At 49.0% G+C, this 25,627-nt stretch overlaps 1 protein-coding gene and 1 non-coding gene across 2 annotated transcripts in view; one reads left to right on the forward strand and one right to left on the reverse strand.

Annotated features, from left to right (window-relative positions):
- Positions 1-25,627, reverse strand: part of LOC144762433 (opsin-5-like) — a 330,284-nt gene that overhangs the window by 204,103 nt on the left and 100,554 nt on the right. The window lies entirely within an intron of this gene.
- On the forward strand, positions 18,180-18,252 carry TRNAE-UUC (transfer RNA glutamic acid (anticodon UUC)). The gene has a single exon. It is a non-coding gene; the product is annotated as a tRNA-Glu (tRNA).

The raw sequence follows: 25,627 nt of genomic DNA on the forward strand, positions 1-25,627 counted from the left end.
TAGATACAGCAAATATGAAGGGACATATCATGGGGGAACTCCCGCTAACTATGATGTATACACAGCTGAAGTCATTGTACTACTCAACCCTGTAGCTTAAGCAGTGTAGTATCTTGTAAATAAAAGAATGCTGTAACTCTTTTGGTTCCCACTGTACACTGTAGGCCTGTGATGTAAGTGTTGGAGAGATGAGTCAAAGGCATGCTTAGAATGATGAGTCCTGACTTACACGCAGCATAATAAAGAAGTGTACAAACTACTCTCTGTGTGTGATGTGGTTATTGGCGAGTACCTAGGCTAGCAGGACTCTGGCAACGAAATAGGGGATACAAACCCTGTACACTGAAAGCACTCTTCCAGAGAGTTAGCTGTGGTCCAGCAAACTGCTAGCACGTGCCTCGAAGTGCAGAACCAATGCTGGCAACGGTGGAGTCTCAGCGCAACACCAGGCCATAAAATTGCTTAAAGGAAAAGAACGCAATATTGAAAGTCTGCGTGGCATTGGCCGGGGAAATGAAGGAAACAGCTGCAAATAAAAAGTACTGCGCCATTATGAAAATTAATGCCATGTACAACAGTAAGAACGATAAATGCGGATGCAGTCAGGTTATGAAAGCAGCACATAGCCACAGTTCAGTGCAAGTCAAACTGAAATTCATGTGCTGTGAAACAGAGTTATCCAGGTGCTTGTGAAGAAACATCTAAGCACAAAGCAGACCTAATATCTAAACGTCATTTGTTTTCATGGACTAGTAGTGTATAAGGTTCATCTACTTACCAAAACCACTAACCACTCATTGCATAACGACATGCTGCAAAGAAGCCCCAGAAGGAAGGTTGGGGTTGTGTTTAACAGATACATGGTCACCACCAAAGCTGCTGCATAGTTGCCCAGAACAACTCTGCAGACAGCTGTAAGATAAAGAGCTCTGATGTAGACAGGGTGAGATGCAAGCTACAAAGTCATTAAGGCTGACCCCAAAACCAGTACTTCACTATTGATTCCTGTTGTCCTCTTTAGAATGAACATAATCTTCTAGTTATTGTAGATTAATACACTTATTTTCCATTGGTAGAAGTCCTTTTATCCAATACATATGAAAATGTTATTCAAAGATTAGATGGCATCTTTGCGACATGGGGTGTACCTAAAATCTTTAAATCTGACAATGACCCATCTTTTAATAGTCGGAAATTTAAGGTCTTTCTAAATCACCTCAATATACAGCATCAAGAAGCACTTCTCTTTGGTCCCAGGCCAATGGTCTGGTAGAACGGTACATGAGCACTGGAGAAGCTTCACCTCAAAGCTGTTTTGAACACTAGTCCTTGAGCTTACCATTCGACCTCTCACTCAATGACAGGGGAAAGGCATGACACTCTTATGCCATGATGTCGAAGTTGCCCCAATGGATCAACCTCAGATCTAGGAATGAGGAAGATATTTATGCTACAGACTTTGGTAGCAAACAGAAGATGAACATATATACTGACAGATGACATCATTTAAAAGATGTCACCTTTACAAGAGGAGATCGAGTGCTTGTCAGACAACACAGAAAAAGATAGTCTGATGCTCCTTTTGAGGCTGAACCCTTTACCATTACTAACACCAAAGGACAAATGGTGACAGCCCAGCATCCTGGGAATTCCCTTAGGGTAGATTTGTCTCACTCAACAAACATCAATGTCAATGTAGAGACTTGATCCCGACAGATGTTTCATGCCCCTACTGCTGATAATTCCACCATGCCTATGCGGATCACTGGCACTTCGACTGTCACTTCCTGGTTTCACGTGACACGATCAGGAAGTGTGATTCAGGCACCACAATGCTTAATTTGAAGAAATTTAATTGCCTGTATTTCTATGATTATCTACGTATTTATTCTTTGTATTTATTTACGTATTTATCTATTTTGAAAAGTTATAACTTTTAATGTAACAAAGTGGGAGATGTATTGTCTTGTAAATAACAGAACACTGGAACTCTTTTGTTTCCCACTGTACACCATAGGCCTGTGATGTAAGTGTTGGAGAGATGAGTCAAAGGCAGGCTTGGAATGTTGAATTTTGACTTACATGCAGAAGAATAAAGAGTAGTTACTCTCCATGTGTGGTGTGGGTATTGGTGATTAACAGGGCTGGCAGGACGCTACAAGTAATTGTAGTTTTAGTTTACACTGACAGCTGGAGGATATCTTTGTGGAGATTGTTCCAGCGTTCCACCTGCAACTTATGTTCTGTTTGGTGTTGTTTGTAGTTTCTGAATATATTTGTAATCTAGATATCACTAAATTATTATTTTTGTTGTATACAAAGAGCAGATTTGCAATAAAGAATATAGGTAGGCTATGGATTTCCCAGTGTCTACTATCTGTGGGCCCAATTTTAGCTGAAAGTTAAAGGTAACCCTCAGATTCCCAGCCTGTTCCACAGTGGCAGGCATTTGACTTTGGCGAGAGCATCAGCCTGCATCCAGTTGCATTATGGTCTTGATCTATTACAAAAATCATTATTTTAGTACAATTTATTTAAGGGTTATTTATGTTCATGTGAAATACATTCTGAGTTATGAGGAGGTGGCATCTTTTAGCATGTAATGTTAATGTGCCAACAGACTTCCGCCTGATCCTTGGGCAGGTGGCTGGAGAACTGGGTACCCCCCCCAACTCCAGTAGCTGAAGTCCTCAACTTAGAACTTTAGAAAGACTGTAACTTCTTGCTAATTGCCCGAATCAGCAAAGTTTTATCAACCTGTTTTTACTGTCTCCATCACTTTTGGATAACTTTCCTTTCTTACCTTTCATTTCCAGGGGAGGAGTAGTCTAATCTCAATTTTTGTCTAGATTGGATTAGGTTAACTGTCGCTATCCCAGCCTAGCCCTCAAGTTCCTCTCCCAAAAGCAACAAATTCAGAAGATGGCTGTGCAGCTCATCTTCAAGCTCACCCGCAATTCCCCTGTTTCTCCCGTCATTTATTTATTTTATTTATTCATTTATTTGGTGCACTAATCATCCTCAAGGGGATCTTTAGGTGCTTTTACCGCTGGGATGTAGCATAGTATGAGATGAAATTATAAAGTGAATTTACCAGGTTTCCATGAGTTTTTTAAAAGTGTGAAGTCAGGACAGGCACGAATGGACAAAAGCAGCTGATTCCAGTGATGAGGGGCAAGGTAGGAGAAAGAGCGACTCCAAAACCTGGTTGTTCGAATACGTTTGGGACGTAGGAGTAATAGATCACTGGATCTAAGCTGCTGGACAGGGATGTAAATCTGTAAATCTGAAGTTCGTTTCTGAGGAAAATGGGGCGTTACCTTGGAGAGTTTTACATACCAGACAAAGAAGTTTGAAGAGGATGGGTTTTTAAACGGAAACCAATGGAGAAAACTGAGAGTGGGCTCCAAAGGAGACTGAGGGGGAAGGTTCAGGACCAGGCGTGTAGCTGAGTTATGCACTACCTGGAGCCTAGTTAGAAGGTATATATTAATTACTACCATTAAGGCATTGCCATAGTCAATATGACTTATTATCAAGGCTTGAACAGGAGTTTTACTGGTTTGTAGTGGGGTCCTTTAAAAGACTTTAAGCATTCACATTAGACAAAAGCAAGTTCCGGTGATGGTTTTGACCTTCACACTCATGGAAAGATTATCATCTATGAGAACTCACAGATTCTTTGCACATTTTTTTGGGATAGGTGGTGGGCCCAGCTCTAATGGCCAAAGGTGGCTGATCAGACTGAGTGAGCTTTTCCGAACAAAAGGATCTCAGTTTCCTTCGTATTAAGCTCCAAAAAGTTATCTGTCATCCAACAAGAGATTCTTAGTAGACAGTTCTTAAAATGACTTTGGTCAGCGTAGGATTATGTCTGTATAAGAGATGGTTTCAAACCCACATGACCGGATGAGTTTTGCCAGGGGTGCCACATAGACATTGAACAAAGTGGGGCTCAAAGTTGAGCCCTGCGGCACCCCTTTATCAAGGACAATGGATACAGAAGAGTAGTCACCCAGCTGAACCAGATGAGTACGCTCAGACAGCCCCTGACAGATCCAAGAGAACTAGCATAGCTCAAGAACCCTGGTCCAAAACCAGTTTGGTGGTATCCATTACCTCTACTGAGGCTGATGATTCTGTGCTGTTGGATGTACGGAAACCTGACTGAGAGGCGTCCAGCAGGTGGAATGTTTCGAGATAAGACACCAATTGATGATTAACTGAAGACTCTAGTATATGGGATATGAAAGGAAGGAAGGACATGTGTCTGTAATTTACCAAAATCAGAGTAACGAGAGATCACATAGATCTGTAATGGAAGTGAGCAGAACAGAAGTCAGAGTGGTGAACACATAAGGGGGGATGGAATCTAATGGAGAACCGGATTTTATGGTATTAATTCGGGCCTCCTCTCCACTGGTTCTTTATGCAAGAGCCCACTAAGGTCCTCGCACAGACATCTTACCATCATCCCCAGGTTCCTCGCATTTTGCTTCCAAGCTTGGATGAACATTCTTTCTCATACCTGGTGTACAAACATTGGGACTAACTTCCATATAATCTTCAATAGATCTCTGACCAGGTAGCTTTTAGAAAGCAAACATGGGGCCACATGTATCAAAAAAGAGTTTAGCGTTTTTTTGCGAATCGCAATTAGAGAATCGCAAAATGCAATGTATGTATGATTTGTAAAAAAAATTGCGAATCCTACATATTCCTTATTTGCGAATCGCAAATTGAGATTCGCAAATAAGGAATACCTTCCCATTCATTCGTATGGGCTAGGGAGCCCATAGGAATGAATAGGAAGACATTTTCAATTTGCGATTACTAATTAAAGAATTGCAAATTGAGAATGCAATTTCAAGGTTGCAAGGGTGCCAAAAGGACAATCAATCAATCAATCAATCACGGACATTTATAGAGCGCACTACTTACCCGGAGGGTCTCAAGGCGCTTGGGGGGGGGTGCTGCTACTGCTCGAACAGCCAGGTCTTCAGCTTCTTCCTGAAGGAGAGGTGGTCTTGGGTCAGGCGCAGGTCTGTCGGGAGGGAGTTCCAGGTCTTGGCGGCCAGGTAGGAGAAGGACCTTCCTCCTGTTGTCGTTCTTCGGATGCGGGGGACGGCGGCGAGGGCGTGACTGGCTGAATGGAGGTGGCGTTTGGGAGCGTAGAAGTTGATGCGGTTGTTGAGGTAGCTCGGGCCTTGATCGTGTAGGGCTTTGTGTGCGTGGGTGAGGAGACGGAAGGTGATTCTTTTGTTGATGGGGAGCCAGTGCAGGTCTCTCAGATGTCCGGAGATGTGGCTGCGTCGGGGGATGTCGAGGATGAGTCTGGCTGAGGCGTTCTGGATCCGCTGGAGTCTCTTCTGGAGCTTGGCGGTGGTTCCGGCGTAGAGGGCGTTGCCGTAGTCCAGTCGGCTGGTGACGAGGGCCTGGATGACCGTCTTCCTGGTCTCGGTTGGGATCCACCGGAAGATCTTCCGTAGCATGCGCAGGATGTTGAAGCATGACGAGGAGACGGCGTTGACTTGTCTGGTCATGGAGAGGGAGGAGTCCAGGATGAAGCCCAGGTTGCATGCGTGGTCTGTCGGTGTGGGTGCGGTGCCCAGGGCGGGGGGCCACCAGGAGTCGTCCCATGCGGAGGGCGAGGAGCCCAGGATGAGGACTTCCGTCTTGTCTGAGTTCAGTTTCAGGCGGCTGGTCGTCATCCACTCGGCTACATCTTTCATCCCTTCGTGAAGGTTGGCTCTGGCAGCGGCGGGGTCGTTGGTCAGGGAGAGGATCAGCTGGGTGTCATCGGCGTAGGAGATGATGTTCAGGTTGTGTTGGCGTGCGATGGGCGCGAGGGGGCTCATGTAGACATTGAAGAGGGTGGGGCTCAGCGAGGATCCTTGAGGGACGCCGCAGATGACTTCGGTGGCCTCTGACTTGTACGGTGATAGACGGACTCTCTTTGTTCTTCCGTCGAGGAAGGAGATGATCCATTCCAGTGCCTTCTCCTGAATTCCGACGTTGCTGAGGCGCTGCACTAGGGTGCGGTGGCAGACAGTGTCGAATGCCGCGGAGAGGTCTAGGAGGATGAGGGCCGCTGTTTCTCCGTTGTCCATCAGGGCTCGGATCGGTGGCAGCGATGAGGGCGGTCTCGGTGCTGTGGTTGGCTCGGAAGCCCGACTGTGAGGGGTCGAGGGATCCATTTGTCTCGAGGAAGGCGGCCAGCTGTTTGTTGACGGTCTTCTCGATGACTTTGGCTGGAAACGGGAGGAGCGAGATGGGGCGGTAATTCTTGAGTTCGGTGGGGTCCGCTGTTGGTTTCTTTAGTAGAGCGCTGAGTTCGGCGTGCTTCCAGCTCTCCGGGAAGGTGGCGGTGTCGAAGGAGGTGTTGATGATGTCCCGCAGGTGGGGTGCGATGACAGCGTCGGCCTTGTTGAAGACGTGGTGAGGGCAGGGGTCGGTCGGAGATCCGGAGTGGATGGAGTTCATCATGCGGATGGTGTCATCGGTGCTGATCGGAGTCCAGGCGCGGAGGGTGGTGGTGGGCGGCGTTGTTTTGGGCGTTGTGTGCGATGGTTGAATGCTGAAGCTGTTGTGTATGTCCGCGATCTTGTTGTGGAAGTAGGAGGCGAGGGAGTTGCAGAGGTCTTGCGATGGGGTGATGTCGTTGTTTCCGGCGTTGGGGTTGGAGAGCTCTTTCACGATGTTGAAGAGTTCCTTGCAGTTGTGTGTGTTGTTGTCCAGCCGGTCCTTGAATGCAGTTTTCTTGGTGGCGCGGATCAGTTGGTGGTGCTTCCGGGTGGCAAGCTTGAGGGTGGTCATGTTGTCCGGTGTTGGTTCCCTTCTCCAGACTTTCTCGAGGGCTCGGCAGTTCTTCTTGGAGCTCTTGAGTTCGTCGGTGAACCATGGGGCTTTCTTGCTGCCGGGTCTGCTGGGCGGGGTCCTCAGAGGGGCGAGTTCGTCCGCGCAGTTGCTGATCCACTTCGTGAGGTTGTCGGCGGCCTGGCTGGGGTTCGCTGAGCTGGCGGGAGGGTGCTGACTCAGGGAAGCGGCGAGCTGGTCGGCTGTGATCTTGTTCCAGCTTCTTCGGGCAACTTGTTGCTGGTGGTGGTGGCTCGTCGTTCTTCTGAAGGTGAAGTGGACGCAGCTGTGGTCTGTCCAGTGGAGTCCTGTGGCGTGGCTGAAGGCGATGTCTTTGCTGGATGAGAAGACGGCGTCGAGTGTGTGTCCGGCGAGGTGGGTGGGGGTGGTCACCAGTTGCTTGAGTCCGAGGTTTGCGAGGTTTTCCAGCAGGGTGGTGGTGTTGCGGTCGTCGTTGTTCTCCAGGTGGAAGTTGAGGTCCCCGAGGAGGATGTAGTCGGCTGAGGGGAGGGCGAGCGGGCTGATGAAGTCGGCGATGTCCTCGCTGAATTGTATGCGTGGTCCCGGGGGTCTGTAGATGAGGGTGCCGCGGAGGGTGGTCTTGGGGTTGACGTGGATCTGGAAGTGCAGGTGTTCGGCGGGTGCGATGGTATCGTCGGTGTTGGTCGTGATGCGGATGGTGTTCCTGTGAATGATGGCGATGCCTCCTCCTGTCTGGTTGACGCGGTCTCTCCGGATGATCTTGTAGCCGTCCGGGATGGCGATGGCGATGTCGGGCGCTGAGGAGGCGTTCATCCAGGTTTCCGTGAGGAAGGCGACGTCTGGGTCTGTGGTGTCGAGCAGGTTCCAGAGCTCGACGGCGTGTCTGTGGACCGAGCGGGTGTTGAGCAGGATGCACTTCAGGTGGATGCTGCTGGTGTTCTGCTTGGTGGATGCTGGTGCAGTGCAGGTCCGGATGCAGGAGAACTTGCAGGACTGGCAGATGAAGGGTCCGTGGGTGCGTCTCGGGGTGGCTCGGTAGCATCCAGGGGTTCGGCCGGCGTTGAGTGCGTTGAGGGTGGCGGCGTCGTACGTCCGGCGGGTGGGCTGGGGTCTGCGGGGGCCAGGGGTCCTGGCACTGGGCGCGGTCCAGGCGCGGACGGGCGTAGACGGGCTTACCTTTGGCGCACCTTCGGCGCTCATTCGGTGCTCCCGCTGCGCGCGTCCGCTGCGCGGCCGCTCTGGGGGCGTCATAAGTAAGGAGCCGGGTGGGCGGGTCAGCTGGGTGGCGGGAGCGGGCCATCCAATGGGCTGGTGGTGGGCAGGGCCGCAGGGGGGCAGCGGCGGGAACCTCTGGGCGGCAGGCGGTGTCCCTGGGTCAAGCGTGGGAGGCGGGGGAGATCCGGGCGGCCCAGCGGCGGCTGGGTCGCTCTACAGCAGTCAGGAGGCAGGCAGGAGGCAGGTGTCAGCAGCGGCAGGCGTGGGAGCAGGGGGGTGACCCGGCCTCGTGAGACACCCTGTTGCACCCCTGAAATATGCATGTGTGCACATTTTGCTTACATATATGTCCTAAGGGCATGTGTGTGCGACATATAGCACTTTTAAAAATCAAAAAAGTGCTTTTTTAAAGAAAATCGCAAAATACCACCAACTCAAAGTTGGTGGCAATTCGCAATTCCTTAATTGCATTCACAAAATAGAGAATAGCAAATTTTACAATTCTCAATTTGGCGATGGCCTTTTGGGATGATACATCTCATAAGGCTTTTTCCAATTTGCAAACGGGCAGATTCTGATAATCTACCCATTTGCAAACGGGAAAAAGGCTTGATACATGTGGCCCTTAATCTTTCTCTATGCTTCTCAATTGTAAGCCTCCTGTTTAGAGGTCTTTCTCTCAGCAATCTTTCTGCACCGAGTTGTCTTAACTGCAATGACTTAAGATGCTTCCTCTTTTTAGGTCTTGCAAAAGACTTCTTTAGCTGTCTGTTGCAAGAGCTAATGTTATCAACTCTTACAGAGAAATACGTAAAGAAGTATATAGAGAGAGCGAGGTTTGAATCAGCCCACTTCGGCTATCGGTTTTCCTGCTTTTTCCAAAGTTAATCGTTCCTTAAATAAGCTGTAATTTGAGCCTGCGACATTTTGAGAAGTATACATTAGGTCATTAACGTTACATTGCTGACAAGGAAAATAACGTTGGGGCATATTACCAACGATTAGCGATATTTGTCGCTAACGAGGCTTAGCAACGATTTTTTTATCGCTAAGCATCGCCGGAAATTATCGCTGAGATAACTTGCTATTAGCAAGGATTATCTCAGACGTGATAAAAATCCTTGCGCTAACTGCCAAATGAGAGATTATCGCTGGAAAACCAACGATAATCTCTCGAAGTTTGCCGTTAGCTTGATGATAGGGGCTCACAAACTTAGCCATGATATCCACCTTCCATAGGATATCATGGCTAAGTCAGGAAAATACCAGGTGTAAAAAAAGCAGCGCTAACCGCGGTTAGCGCTGCTTTTTTTTTATCACTAACAGGGTTAGCGAAATCCTTGATAATAGGAGAAATGTTGCTTAACAACATTTCTCCTATTATTTTTCTCTGGAACGCCCCCTTTGCATCTCATTAGAGATGCAAGGGAGGGCGTAGAGAAAAAGGGTGCTAACATGCGAATTTGCGTGTTAGCACCCTGTTGCTGATAGGGAGATAATTTTATCTCCGCTTTCTTGGCTTTTAAAGCCAAAAAAGAGATAAATCCCTTGATAATATGCCCCGTTGTTTCTTGCTTTGACATCACTTCAGCAGTGATCATTTGTTTTGCTCTGTGATGTGGCTGCATAACACCCGTTCCTCCCCAAAGCTGCTAGAGCTGCATAGAAGCTCACCTTCCGCCACGCTTCTGATCCCCACTGCCTCTCTCTGCCCCTGTGGCACCAACAACATGGAGGAAGCACTATACACCTCTCTCCTTTCATCGCTTGTCCAAAGCATCACACACCTTCCAGCATCCTCACTTCAAGCATGTGTCACAGGGCAGGAGGTCCATCTCTACCAACTTGCACTGAGTCCATGCGATAGCTACTGCCAGTGCTCCCTGTGCTCATAGCAGCATGCTATGGATATAAAATAACGAAAACCCCAAAGTAAGCTCTGCATTTACTAAACTGCTCACCATCTTAGAATGTTTCATATATGCCATGCTACTTCATGTTTACATATTGTGTCTATATCAGGATAAATGGAGGGAAAAAGAGTATCTGCCATCAACTTTCCTCAACTCCCTACTTTCACATATTTAGCCCATCTTGTGCCACTTTTCCCTTGCAATGAACTCATGGCTGCATGCTATTTTCAGGTGCACCACTGCCTGCCCCATCATGTCATTATTATATCACATTGCCCAGAGCCCTGTCCCCAAAGTCACAGGGTATTCAAGTACACACTACCTCTAACAGACCTGCCTCATGTTACCCGACTTACCCAGAGCGTCTGAACTAATGAGAGGCTGACATAATTCTCATGGCCCACTCTTACCTGTGCCTTTTGTCAGGCTTGTGACACAGTGACTATCCTTTTCTGGACTGCGTGAGTGCCTTGTTGCCTGCTCTGGAAGACCTCCCCACTGCCTCATGGCAACTACACAGCATCCAGCTAGGGAGGATGCCAGGTGCCAGGTGAGTCGGAGTCCACCTATGCACAGCCCAACCAAGCCTGGGGCTGCCAATAGGCACCTAGAGATGCTGTCAGTCAAAGGAGATATGTGAAAGTCGCACTTGCTGTTACTAGTAGCACTGGTAACGTACCAGTTAATTGACGGAAACAGGAAAACAGGCTGGGGTAATTACACACATGATAATACTCCAGATTCAGGTGAGGGACACCCGATTTTTTAAGCCAAAAATGGCTTTATTGTGGCTGTCTCCCACCTGAAATGTCCTCTGTTTTAATAGAAAATAATGATGAAAATAAATTCTCCAAATTTATTTCTTAGGTCCCAACCTACCAGACAGCACAGCTGTCTGGTTTGATAAAGATATCTTGGAGACTTTCAGAAAGTTGACCTAGGAATGCATTCCGCTCGTTGATTACAATTGGCTTTGTGGTTTGTAACTCAACACTTTTTGGGTTTCTATTACCTGGCTTTATTTGCTTTTGGCTCAACAGGTTCAGTTCGTCCTTCCCATTGCCTAAACCTTGTTTACGGTATTCTTCCACAAACTCCCTTTCTGTAAGCAGGCCTTTAAATCTTGTGCTTATATGGTCACATTTACTGTGCATTCAAATACTGAGATCAAATGCCAGGTTCTCTTTTACAGGGAACTTGGTGTTTAATTTTTCTTTCTCTGACTTCAAAGTGAGAGAATTTATGTGCAATCCTGCTAAAAACTCATGTACGATAAGTAGGGATGTTCTTTTTTTTCTATCACACAACAAATAAATGAACTGATGCTGGTGAAAAGAAATACTTGAACATGTTCAAAACACATCAATAGACTAGGCGATTAAAGTTGTACACATTATCGTTTATGTGTAGTATAATCGTATTTCATTACGAATGTAATGGCAATTTCAATTGAGATGTGTTTCTGCAATGGCATTGCTACCACACCATGCATACCCCACACGAGGCCACTCCACTAAATCGAACCCAAATGAATTCCACCCCACTCCAGTCTATCCCACTCTACCCCAATCTACTGAACACTCAAATATACCCCACTCTGCTCCTATCTACCCCAGTCAACCCCATTTAACTCCAATCTACCACACTCCAATCTACCACAATCCTCCTCACTCCAATGTACCTCAATTCACCCCACTCCACTCCAATCTACCCGAATGCACTCAAATCTACCCCATTCCAAGCTATTCCACTCCAATTTACCCCACTCCTATCCAGTTTACCCTCCTCCATTCCAAACTCCACTGCAATCTTTCCAACTCCTCTCCACTCTATTCTACCCCACTCTCTCACAATCTACCACACTCCAATCTAGCACAGTCTACCCCACTCCAATCAACCCCACTTCACTCTACCACACTCCACTCTACCCAAATCTACCCTACTCCACTTCACTCCAATCTACTCACTCCAATCTACCACACTCCGCTCAAATCTACCCCCTTCCACTCCAATCCAACCCATTCGATCCCAATGCACTCCACTCCAATCTAACCCACCCCACTCTACCCTAATCTACCCCTCCTCAATTGACCTCACCCCAATCTACCCCACGCTACTACACTCCAATCTAGCACAGTCCAAACACCCCACTCCAATCATCTCTCTTCAATCTACCCCACTCTGTCTACCCCATTCTGATCTACCATACTCCATTCTAATTTACCCTACTCTATACACCTAATCTACCCCACTGTACCCCACCATAATCTACCCCGCTACACTTCACTCCAGTCTACACCACTCCACTCATCTTTCCTCCTCTTATCCTACCCAATCCAGCTCTCTTGACTCCATTCCAATCTATCCAGCTCCACTCTGCCCCACTCCATTCCAATGAACCAGACTTCACTTCATTATAATCTACCACATGCCACTCAAATCCACCCACCCCAGTCCAATCTAACTCACTCCACACCAATCGACCCCACTCCAATCTAACCCAATCCACTCCAGCCCACTCCACTTCACTCGCATCTATCCACCATAATTAACACAATCTGTTGCACTACAGTCTATCCCACACCGCCCTAATCTAATCCACTGCACCCTAATCTTCCCTACTCCACTCTACTCCTCTGTGCTCCATTCTACCCCACTTAACTCCAATATACCCAACTCCAAACTACCCCGCTCCATTCTGCCCACATCGATCATCCCTCTTCAATCTACCCCACTTCAATTGACTGCACTCCAATCCAATCTACTCTACTCGTATCCAGTCAATCTACCCCACTCCACTCTTCTTCAATCTATCTCACTACAAGCCAATCTTTACTCCACTCCAATGTATACAACTCCACTCCTCCCCACTCCACTCCACTCTACCCCACTCCACTCTTCCCCAACCTACTCCACCCCAATCTACCTAATCTACCCACTCCAATCCAGCCAATCTGCCACACTCCATTCTACCCCACCCAATCTACTCCATTCCACTTAATTCCCTACTACCACATTCCACTCAAATGGATGTATGTCATTACCACGCATGCTTTTAGAACGCATGCCTTTACTACGCAACTTTCACAACGCAAGTCGATACAACGACTTGCGTTGGGGGGTGCTGGATAGTGAATAGCTTTATTTACTATTCCAACTCCAGTCCCCGTGGATAGTAGGGAAGGTTTTGGATAGTAAATTAACTATTCCCTATCCAAGAGCGCCCCCCAGCGCAAGTCGTTGTAACGACTTGCATTGTAAAAGTTGCGTGGTAAAGGTATTGCGTTGTAAAAGTTGCGTTGTAGACGCTGTTCCCCCACTCAAATGTACCCCTCTCCAGAACAATCTAACCCACTTCTCCCCAAACCATTTGACTCTACCCCACTCCAGTCTACCTTACCGCACTCCACCCTAAACTACCCTACTCCAATCTACCCTATCCGATCCACCCCACTACAAACCACACTAATCTACTCCACTTCATCTAATTCACTCCACTCCAGTCTACCCAATAATAACCCAATCTACCCCATTCCAATCCTCCTCACTCCAGTCTACTCCACCATATCAAAATCTATCCCACTCCACTCTATCCAACTACACTGCAACCTACTCCACTCCAATCCATCCACTTCAATCTACAGCAATCTATCCCTCTCCTATCTATCTGACTCCAATTTACCCCACTCCACTCTATCCCATTCCACTCAAATCTACACCACAATATTCTACCCCACTCCACTCTAATCTACCCCACTCTAATATTCCCCACTCCATTCTAATCTACCCCATTCCACCCCACTCCACTGTGATCCACTCTTTTCCAATCTATCCCACTCTTCTTCAATCTACCCCAATATATCCCTGTCCAATCTACCCCACTCCAATCCAATCTACCCCACTAATTTACCATGCTAATCTACCCAACTCCTGCACTCCAATCTATCCCAATCTACCCCACTCCATTCTATCCCACTCTACCCCCACTCCACTCTATTCCACTCTACCCCAGTCTACCCCACTCCAATCTACCCCACCTCACTCCATGCCACTAACTTTAAACCATGCTGTACAGGAGTCACACCGGTGTACAACATGGCTAAAACACAATCACATAGATTCGTTCTATTGGGTTTGCCAATGCTCGTTTAAAATCTCCCACTTTCCCCTTCGAAAATGTTGGCATGCATTCGCCACCTTTGCACTATCTATCATAGAAATAGGTACTATAGCGATTTTACTTTTTTGAATTAATTAAAGTTTTATTTTTGTATGAATTATCTTTATTGTTTAGCTTTTTTTTCTTTTTGGGAGGCTATAGCATGAACTTGACCAGAAGGTATCAGAGCGCCTTACATGACCACCAGTTGTGTTACAGACAGACACATTTACGAGACTTGTACCGGGTTCCTCAGCTTCGAGGTTGACCACTCTAGCTGTTAGGCCACATCCTCTCCCCTTTTTACCCTAGCCCTCTTTCTTGAAAATCGAAGCCCAGTGCCATGATGAACTGGGGCCACCTGTGAATAATTGTGTGTTATGTGATGAGGAATCTTGGGTATTCTGTGTGGAGACTCCCTTTTCTTTGGAATTTTTTCCTAAACTAGAAACTCTGGATTGCCATTTCTTTCTGATTGCCAGTTAGAGGGTCTCACTGTAAACCCTATTCTATGTGTCAGAAAGTTAAACATAGGTAATAAAGCGCAATCTGTTAATTTTTTTCTTCCTCCTGATGTAGCAGAAGTATAGTTATCTTTTCTGCCGATGCTGATGTCGTACATATTTTCTGCCGATGTTGATGACTGCAGTTAAAGCCAACAGGAAATTTAATTTTATTGAGTTTGCTTACTGGTTCTTCTTCGTAGATCATCTGGATTTAGCCCACACAGATAATAGTTTGTGCAGCGTTTTTTACTGCTCCGCGCCGGCATCTGTTTCTAAACACCAGGGAATATTGTGTATCTCTATTTTCAGAAGAGCAGATCAGTGGAACGTTTGAATATTTAATACACTTAAAAAATCTTCAAGCTAGGATGTCTAGGCGATTCCTGCAGTTTGAGGTGACCTGGAATAGTCCAAAATGTGACATTTTTTCAGTAGTAGGTAATACTGTCGCTGGCATACAACAATCGTGACAGGAGCTATAGATGGTTCCAACTACATTGGATGTCTGTGAAATACCTTGATACTGGCACTTTTTTTTCTTCTAGAAGTTAAGCACAGCATTAGTCAAACTTTTATTTTCAATTTAAGATGCAGCTGATACTTCTATAGAACGTGAAGGTTTTAACAAATCATTAACATATTTCTCCCCATTGAAGATAAAAAAAATTCTGTTGAAATGGCAAGCGCGGAGAGCTAGTGAAGAAAATCTTACCCAGAACTCCTCCCGGTGAGATTTCTCAACGCGGGTGGTCATAGATGGCAGCTACCGCTCGCGTTGAGAAACCTTCCATTCGCGTTGAGGAAGCTGCCGCTCAAGTAGAGCAGAAAGAAGCAGCGCCCTCTTGCGCTGCGCATGGTGCCGTCTGCACTAATTTTTCAGCATGTGACAAACACCCGGTGCTAAAAATCAGTGCAAGCGGTGCAACCTAACTCACTCTGCCGCTTGCGGAACTTCATATAATGTGGCAGAGTTTTTGGGTCTATGCAGAACTCCGCCAACTCTGCCCAGGCCTAGCTACCCGTCAACATTGTGATGGAGTACCCTGTTCGCTGAAATCTGGATCAGATCCTTAGTCTGAGACTTGATTGCTCGAGAGACTCCTCCCATTGTGCGTTGATTTACAAAAGTAACATCAATGTTTGTTGGCTTCTCTTTTTTGATGCAGAGTTGCAGCCATAGCCTGGGCGGCACCTCTGCAACATGTGCAAGTGACTCACATGAGCCCTACACTCAAGGGCTCATGCATGTTTGCATATTTTCAAAACACATAAATAAAAAGCGTTGTCATTTACAATGCCAATAGCTCAAACTCTCGCAAATGCGAGACCTATTGCATTGCAAATGCTTTTTTTTACTCTGCACGTCCCCCCTTCCTCCTTAACAATCAACACATAGAAGCAGTTTAGTGGTAAATGGGGTTCAAAGTGGGGAGATTTGCATATCAAAAGAAAGTCTAGTCTGAAACCAAACAATGCATAGACTTAAGAGGATACAAAGCGAGGCAGGATAGCCCATGGTGTCAACGCGCCTGTTGCTGCTGTGTGCAACATTCAGCTTAGACTTACATTATTACTGGGCTGGCTTAGGTCCTTCATCCTTCCGAGTTCGAACTGGGCACTGTGAATTCCATAGATGCCCTAGTGCTGTATGGCCGTCCCCTGAGAATGAGTTACAATGTGAACAATGCTGTGATGCTCGCCTAAATCCATCTAGACTGCACTCTGCATTCAAGCCAACATCCATCAATAGGGGCATTTAAATTTAAAAATAAACACAAAGTTTACTGCACTTCTGTCCCTTACGGGTGCAATTAAACTTACAAAAAATATACATAAAAAACAATAACTTTTTACCTTTTACAAAGTCATGCAATTGATAACTTATTAAATAAAAACATCGATTGATGTTTTTTTACTTGGGTACTTTCAGTCCAGGAGTCTACCTACCCGGTGCTTTTTGATGGCATGTCACTTTACACCCATCACAACCAATGGCAGGTCGGCATACTTCTGTGGACACGCGGGGAAAGCAAGCGTTAGGGGGAAAGCACTGTTCAATCATTGCTTGGCCTCTGTGCTGGAAGCCTGCATACTGGGTGTGTCTTTAAGTGCTCGCTTGGAACTGGTGGAAGGCCGGGTCTGTCTGAGGGGTGGCAGAGGATTCACACTGATGTAATGTTTATTTTCTTTTATATAGCGCGCGTGTAGTCCGAGCTGACGTCAGAGCGCTTTAATAAAAGGCACAGTAGACACTGTCAACTATGTGCATTTAGAGTCGAAACAATCGAATCAGGACGCCTCGTCAGGGGTAATAAGCGCTATATAAATAAATAAATAAATTGCCCTGCACTCGTGTCTTCATCACAGAAGTGCTCTCTGGATGAAGAAAGGTTGTGAGTGAAGTGTTTGGTGACCCGCAGAGCAAGGGGGCGGGCAGCACGGCCGGGAGAGGCGCGAGATTGCCTCTGTCCGCGTCCCCCACAGGGGGACATCAGCAGGGCAGCCTTTTAGTGCCCACTAGTCGGAGCACCCCTCCCCCTCCTGGTCCCAAGGAGGGGAAGGCTCGGGCTGGCTCACCAGCCCCTCCCCTGGGCGGCTGCACCGTGTGTGCATCCGGGGGAGGGCTCACGCTTGGGGGCGGCCCGGGTATTTAGGCCCCTGCCGCCCCCCAGATCGACCTCTTTGACCCGCCGATCAGCCTGCTGCCTGCCTGACGCGCTGCACGAACTCGGTGAGTCCGTGTGTATAGCCCCCTCGTGCCCGCTCCCCCTTCTGAGGTTGCAGCTGGGCATGGCGGCCCGCTTAGCTGCGGGCCGCTGAGGCCGGTGGCAGCTTGGCTGAGGCCTTGCAGGGGTCTCTGATGTCCCCCCCCTGTGCCTCGTTAGGCGTGCCGTGAGTGAGAGGAGGTTGCGGGCCGGGAAACTCGTCCTCCCCGGGCTACCGCCCCTACCCCTACTGGGATTGCTGTGGGGCGGGGAGCGATAACTGGCTGGCCAAGGCCACGGGCTAGTTTGAGGCGGGCATGGCGGGCGAGGGGGGAGCGTGGAGCCCAGCATGGTGCACACGAGGGCACGTAGGAGGCACACGAGTGCATAGGAGGCCCTGGGCTGAGTCCCGCATCACCGTGGAGTCCCTGCGTCTCCGGGAGTCCCTATGCCGCCTTTTTTGGCGCGAGTTTATCCCGCCGCGGATGGGCTCTATCCCCCCCCCCCCGCCCCAAAGAAAGGCGCGCGTGGTCAAATCCATGGGGCGTCCGACCGGGAGCTGGGGATTGAGAGTTCGAGTCCCCGAGACATGTGTTCAGGGTTAGCATGTGTGAATGGTAGAATAGGTTATATTGATCAGGGCAGGAGCTGCGAGCGGCATAATGTGCAATTTGTTGTCGCATAACCGAGTGACTGCTACAGATTGATTGGCTCCTCCTTTGCTCGTAGTTCCAGCACCCTGGTTTGAAAATTTATTTCACCTCCCACTATGGGTTGCTCGTTGACAACCTGGCCCCAGGCAACCATTTGTGGGGGTGCCCTGCTTCTCATGCTTCTTTCGAGAGCCTGGATGGCTCAGTCGGTAGAGCATCAGACTTTCAATCGGAGGGGCCAGGGTCCGAGGCCCAGTTCAGGCGGCTTAGTTGATGGAAGTTTGCTTTCTGTTCGTGCGCTTGGAATTTTTCCTCCCGCCAGGACCGCAGCACTATTTCTGGTAATCGGGCACGAGCATAAACGCGGCTCGCATAGCGCTACATTTAAATACAGCGCCCTTCCGGTCACGCACTACAGCGGAGACTCACTCGATGCCGCTACAACAGTGCTCCCCGGCGCCTTTTAGATTTATAAGGCGCGATATCAATGCGTTCACAATTACGCTTCTTCCATCTGCATCCACGCGGTAATCCGGTGGCCCAGCGCAGAGCACGGACGGTGCATTATCACCTTCTACCCTCAGCAAGGGGAGAGTGCAGCCTCGCGGCTAGAGCAGTCGACCTCGAAGCTGAGGAACTTGGTTCGAGTCTCGGCATGGGCACTCAGATACTATGATACTCAACAAATCACTTAATCTCTTGCGTGCCTGACAAAAAATGAAGGTGTTCAACTGTAATGAAACTGGTGCTCATGTAAAGCGCGCTGCTCATAATCCAGAACCCTTTGTTGAAATGTATTTCACCTCCCACTACGGGTTGCCCGTAAACAATCTGGCCCCAGGCAACCATTTATGGGGATGCCCTGCTTCTCATGCTTCTTTCGGTTTCCCGCAGCATTCCCCCCCCCCCCCAGGCGCGCGACGTTTCCCATGCAGGCCGATGCACACACAGGGGGCGTGTGTAGAGTGGGGTACGCCCCGCACTCGGATCTGGGGTTCAGATCGCTATCAGGATAGTGTGGTGAATAGTTGAGTTTAGTACCGTCAACATCAAAATCTGTGGAACTGGGTTCGATAATCTGCAACCACGCTCCACTGCTTCAGGTCAAATGAGTAGATCTCCCTGTGCCTAACATATGAATTTGTCCTTATGTAACGCATGGCCTCCATGCTATCGGGATAGTGTGGTAAATAATTTAGTTTAGTCCCTTCAACCGCAAAATCCGGGGGACTGGTTTTGATAATCGGCAACCACGCTCCCCTGCTTCAGGGCAAATTTGTAAATCCCCCTGTGTTTAACATATGAATGTGTCCTTATGTAACGCATGGCCCCAGTGTTTAAAATGGTTGTAAGTGGCTTTTGGTTACCGGCTATACCTCGGGGACGCCCCTGAGGTATTTGTGTCACAGTCAACCAAGCGGGCATGAATGCAATCTACTGGATAGCAGGGCCATGTCGTACCGGCTCACCCCGGGCCTCATTATTCAAGCACTGGTGCATTAGATCGGAGCGTCACGGCATGCCGCGGGGCTGGCCGCAGGGTTGCTGCGGGGTACGGGAGGCTGCCATGACAAGGCAGGGCGATTGAAGTGCGCTGGTGGCTCAATGCATGCATCAACATTTGAGGTGCAGATTGGAGTTCCCGGGGTGGCTCAGTGCGGAGAGCCTTGGACTGGGGATGAAAAGGCTAACGGTTCAATACTTGGTTGCGTCGGAAGCAGGTTGAATAGGTGATGCTTGACACGCTTAGAAACGTGGAAAATGGAACAATACACTCAGGAGCTTGAGGCGCACCTGGAAGGCGCTTTGGCCTCCAACCTTCCCACATCACGTACGGGACGGGAGCATACGGGGCACAGTTGGGTTCTTGCAGCAACCCCCCTCCTCCCACCCCTACTCGATGGTCCTGGGTCGGCGGCTGGGGTGCCGCGATGGTCGGCGGGGTGGGGGCGCTTGGCTGTGGGGGAGTCTAATCTCTTGCAGGCGTTGCAGTGGACAGGGCCCCAATAGGATTGCGTGGGAGGGCCAGCTAGGACACATCAGGGACCGCGGCCCTGCAGTTGGGAACCGGGTCATGAGGTGGGACCCGGGCGTTGCCTGGCTGGGTGGCCGACAGCTCCAGTGGGTGCGGGCGCCAGGTTGAAGGCACCTCGGCTTTCGCGCCCCGCCAACGCCTTTGTAATGACCAAAGTGTATTGAATCCTAAGGCCGTATTGCGGACGAGGCGCTGGAGACCACGATTCGAGCATCAAGTTCGCGTCAGCGCCCCAATGGTGGCACTTGTGCAAGTATCAAAGCAAACAAATGTAAGAGGTAGCAAACAGTGTGTTAGAAAAGTGACGTGTGCATGTGACAACAGAGTACCAAACACAGGTAGAAGGATAATACTGCAATAAATGGCAGACACTCAAACCACAAGAACACGCTGGGAAGGCACTTCCATAGTCATGGAGAGCAGAAATCTTCTATACCAAAAGATCTTCCTTCAGATAATAGAGAGGGCAGGAATTAGCTTTGGAAGGGTCTTCGAAGGAGCAGTCTTTGAAGCATTGAGCTTGCCTCGTGTATTCATCTCGTCCCCCTACTGGCAACACTCCCCAATGGTGGCACTTGTGCAAGTATCAAAGCAAACAAATGTAAGAGGTAGCAAACAGTGTGTTAGAAGAGAAAAGTGACGCGTGCATGTGACAAAAGAGTACCAAACACAGGTAGAAGGATAATACTGCAATAAATGGCAGACACTCAAACCACAAGAACACGCTGGGAAGGCACTTCCATAGTCATGGAGAGTAAAAATCTTCTATACCAAAAGATCTTCCTTCAGATAATAGAGAGGGCCAGAATCAGCTTTGGAAGTGTCTTCGAAGGAGCAGTCGTTTGAAGCATTGAGCTTGCCTCATGTATTCATCTCGTCCCCCTACTGGCCACACTCGTGTCATCTGTCCTGTTCAGGTACAAGGAGCTGCTCTATTCATGGGGCCGGCATCGCGCAGCTAACGGCGGCAGTGGCATTCCAGCACTCGGGGGATGTCGTGGCTTGTGGGGGGGGGCTCTGGCAATTTTGGCGGCAAAGCAGTGTGACCGGCTTGTGTTCCGCAATTTGCACGAATTTCTGTTGATGAATGGGAACCTGGTTCGAGTATTGTTTGAAGCTACGCATCCCACTGCAGTTCATAATCATGTACTCACTCTGCTTTATGCCTTTATTAGCGCGGACTGTACCCGAAGGTGTCAGAGCGCTTCACAGAGGGAACAGAACTGACACAGGAGAGCACAATAATGGACACATTACACAAGCAGACGCTAAGCTACATGAAGCAAAGTGACATACCTGAGCAAACAATTCAAGAGGTAGCTAACGGTGCATTGCAGGATGAAAGAGTGGCAGGTGTGCAAGTTTCAAATGCGTACAATGTACAAGTAGAGGGAAAGTAGTGCAATACAGGGCAGACACTCAAACACAAGAAAAAACGTAAGGCAGGCAATGGTGGCACTTGTGCATGTACCGGAAGCAAAGACATGGTAAGGTGTAGCATAAAGTGTGTTACAAGTGGAAAGTGATGTGTGCTTGTTACAATAAAATACCATACGCAGGTAGAAGGATAATACTGCTATAATTGGCAGACTCTCCAACCACAAGTAACATACGGGGAAGACACTTCCGTAGTCAAGGAGAATAGAATTTTCTATATTAAAAAGGTCTTCCGTCAGATAAGAGAGGACATCAAGTAAGTTTGGAGGTGTCTTTGAAGGAGGAGAACTTTGAGGTCAGTTTGAAGGCCTGAGAGGAGGAGGTGTTTCTGAGAGGGATAGTAGGGAGATGAGTTAAGAAGTGACTCTAAATCACACACCCCTAAGTGCAATGGTCATTAGCAGAATTAGCATGTGGATATTTGACTTAGTTTCAAGACACTACACTTCTGCAGCAGGCGATGGAGGTATGCAAGTAGGTGCTCCACCAAACTCCTTACGAGAATGTATTATGGGCAAAACAGTTCTCGTAACTCAGGTGTGCAAGTTACAAAAGGGTACAAAGTACAAGTAGAGGTACAATACTGCAATACAATGCAGGCAGTCCAAACACACGAACATACGTTACGTAGGCAATGATGGCACTGTGCTAGTACCGGCAGCAAGGACTAGGGAGAGGTAGCAAACTGTGTGTTACAAGAGAGAGGTGACGTGTGCATGTTACAAAAAAGCGCAGAACACAGGTAGAAGGATAATACTGCAATAAATGGCGGACACTAACCACAAGAGGTACAAGTGGTGAATAGTACTGCGATACATATCAGACTGTCAAACATAAGAACACACATTACATACGCAATGGTGCCACTCGTGCAAGTATCGAAACAAACACAATGTAAGAGGTAGCAAGCAGTGTATTACCAGAGAAAAGTGACGGGTGCATGTCGCAATTGAGTACCAACCTCAGGGTGAGGGATATCACTGCAACAAGGGGCAGACTAGCGAACCACTGGAACACACTGGAAAGACACTTCCAGAGGCAGGGAGAATAGAATTTCTATTTAAAACATCGTTCTACAGATAATAGAGAAGACTTGTGTAAAATTGGGAAGTGTGAAGGTAATGTTGACAGACTAGTTATAGTAACTCCAAACAGGCTTGGCCTGGGTAGCGTGTGGGGCATTGTAGGCCCCTGTCTCATTGCAGAGGATCCGGAGTGATAGATGGAAGGGGGGCAGGGCTTCTAATGAAGGTTTTCTGTCTCTAATGCAGGAACCGCCCTACTCACATGGGGGGGCCACCTGACTATCAATAGGTATAAGGGTCATAGCACACTGGGGCAATGTGTTAGGGTCGGGGACCCACGTTCTCCCCAATGTCATTCCTGTCCCTGGGTGTGGGGCGGGCAGGTAACACTCATGATCCGTGATAAAACTAGTACCAGTGAGTGAATATCAAGAACAAATTATGATGGTACTGGGTGTTATATCCACTGCTATTTGTGTAAGGATTCTGCTACACCTGCACAACATCACACATATTGGGCTTTTGGGGCACATGCTATATGTTCCACCTACACTGATGAGAGGTAACCACACACCTTCAGCACGGCCAACCATGACCTGTCTAGAGGGGGGGGGGTAGTGGTTGCAATAAGACACCGCCATCAGTGAATGCTGCTAGGCGGCAAGAAGAGGAAGGGGTATAGGACTGTCACCACCCACTTACCTTCTTCCTGGTATACACGAACAGTGGTGTAGCGCAGGGCGACGCACTCCGGGGTTCGGTCAGGAACAAGGTGACTCAGCAGCTATGGATCACTGTCAGATGGCGAGGGACCGGCAGGCTAGGACAATACAAAGGCGAAGGCTAGTTGTGCGTGTTAAATTTCCTAGTGTCCCACCAGCCAAAAGCACTTTGTCATGACAAAGGTAGCACAATAGGGGGTTTAGCAACCTAGCATTTCAAAAGTTTCCAGGACCAACAGTCATGTGAGTAGGTGTGAGATTTGGTAGCTGTATAAGATGGTGTGCAGTGCCCGTTAGGATGCCAGCAGCTAGGTCTGGGCTAGAAAGGGAGGCACGCGCGAACACAGCTTAGGGGAAGCTGCAGCTCACTACTGAGATAGTTTGGTTGGGATCCTCAGCATGCGCTGGAACAGCTTGTGATGAAACTGCGACAATCTTTGGGAGGGAGTGTTCCCCCTCCCCATCAATTTGGTCATACACTGGGGAGGCATGACTTTGCTTTCCTGTGTAGGGCGGCACCACTGTAAGCAATGAAGTCCTCCTTGGGCAGAATGAGCAGCTAGTTTCGTTGAGTATTAGTAATGGTGCAATAATTAAGGTGCGCAGTGTTTGCAAACAATTACACAAGTGGCGACAAGATGGCGTCCCCCCTTTTACTCATCAGGTTGTCAGGTGTGGCTGCGGGGACACTCATACGTTGCCAGGTGGGCATAGTGGGCAACGCACAGGGATTGGACCCAGGGTTTCGCACGGACGCAGTTGTATGAGGGCTCCCCCGGGATGGAGGAGCAGGCGAACAACAGCTCTCATTAGGGGACCCCCTCCCATGTCCTGATTACTCATTTAGGTGGCAATTAATTAGTAACCATGGGGAGGAGGGCACTTATACAGGCCATGCAAACTGATATAGGGACTATCAGCAATAATTGGGGCCATGCGAGCTATTGTGGTCAGAGATTGTTCCACGTAGGGAATGGCCTGGTGCCAGGTCCATAGCTGCGGTAGAGCATTCATGCAAAAGGGCTGAACGTGGCCACGCAGAAGTTCACTGAATGGAAAGGCTTGGGGTTCATCAGGCAGGCACTAATACAGGCAAGAGTGGAAGGCTATTATTAAAAGGATGGCGTGCACTTGTCCAAAGTCGGGATGGATATGTTTCTCCTTGATATACAGGATGCACTGGAAGCTGCGAGATGTAAGTAGGGAGCTCGGAGGTGGGGGGCTCTGTCATCGACGGTAGCCTCCTCCAGAGCTGTGGCGGAGTTACAGGGCGATCTAGAGGCAGATGGGGACAGTAAGGGTTACCTCTGCAGCAGACCGGTACAGTAAGGGTACCTCTGCCTGGCACAGTAAGGGTGTCTGAGCCAAAGACCTGGAGCCGCAGGGAGGTTCTGGGAAAACCGCGACGGCGCCCCGTTAGTCCTTCGGGCGGTTGGGGGGCCTGACCAACCGGGGGTGCATCATACCAAGCTCCGCCCCGAAATGGGCGGGAGTATAAGACATGATCACATGATCCGTAAGGGGATCTGCAAAGGTGCTGCACTGTCTTGGCGTTGACCCACCGGGCCGGCAGGCTCAGAAGGCGGGCGGGGCAGCGAGGGGCTGCCTGCCCTGGATCGCCCGTAAGATAACCCACTAAAACGTCATACTTTTGTTGTATGAAAATAAACCTGCAGCAGTTCTTTACCCATAAACAATGTGTCCGGTGTAATCATTATATGGGCAAATGTAATATGTGATGGGGGAGCGGATGACGGTGTGGGCACTAAGCCGCTGTCCTCTTCCCCCGCAGGGGTACATCAGCAGGGCAGCCTTTTAGTGCTCACTAGTCGGAGCCCCCCTCCCGGTCCCAAGGAGGGGAAGGCTCGGGCTGGCTCACCAGCCCCTCCCTTGGGCGGGGGCACCGTGTGTGCATCCGGGGGAGGGCTCACGCTTGAGGTCGGCCCGGGTATTTAGGCCCCTGCCGCCCCCCAGATCGACCTCTTTCACCCGCCAATCAGCCTGCTGCCTGCCTGATGCGCTGCACCCACCCTATCCTCTTACCCAGCAGCTGGGCAGGTGGCATGCAATTTGGATGTTTTGATGTTTCTTTTTGTGTTGCAGGCGGAGTTACAGGGCGATCTGGAGGCTGACGGGTACAGTAAGGGTACCTCTGCGGCAGACCGGTACAGTAAGGGTATCTCTGCCTGGCACAGTAAGGGTGCCTGAGCCAAAGACCTGGAGCCGCAGGGAGGTCCCGGGAAAACCACGACAGCGCCCGTTAGTCCTTCGGGCGGTTGGGGGGCCTGACCAACCGGGGGTGTACAGTACCAAGCTCCGCCCCGAAAGGGGCGGGAGTATAAGACATGATCACATGATCCGTAAGGGGATCTGCAAAGGTGCTGCACTGTCTGGGCATCAACCCACCGTGCCGGCAGGCT

This window comes from Lissotriton helveticus, chromosome 6 (genome assembly GCF_964261635.1).
Source record: "Lissotriton helveticus chromosome 6, aLisHel1.1, whole genome shotgun sequence".
In the NCBI taxonomy this organism is placed as follows: Eukaryota; Metazoa; Chordata; class Amphibia; order Caudata; family Salamandridae; genus Lissotriton; species Lissotriton helveticus.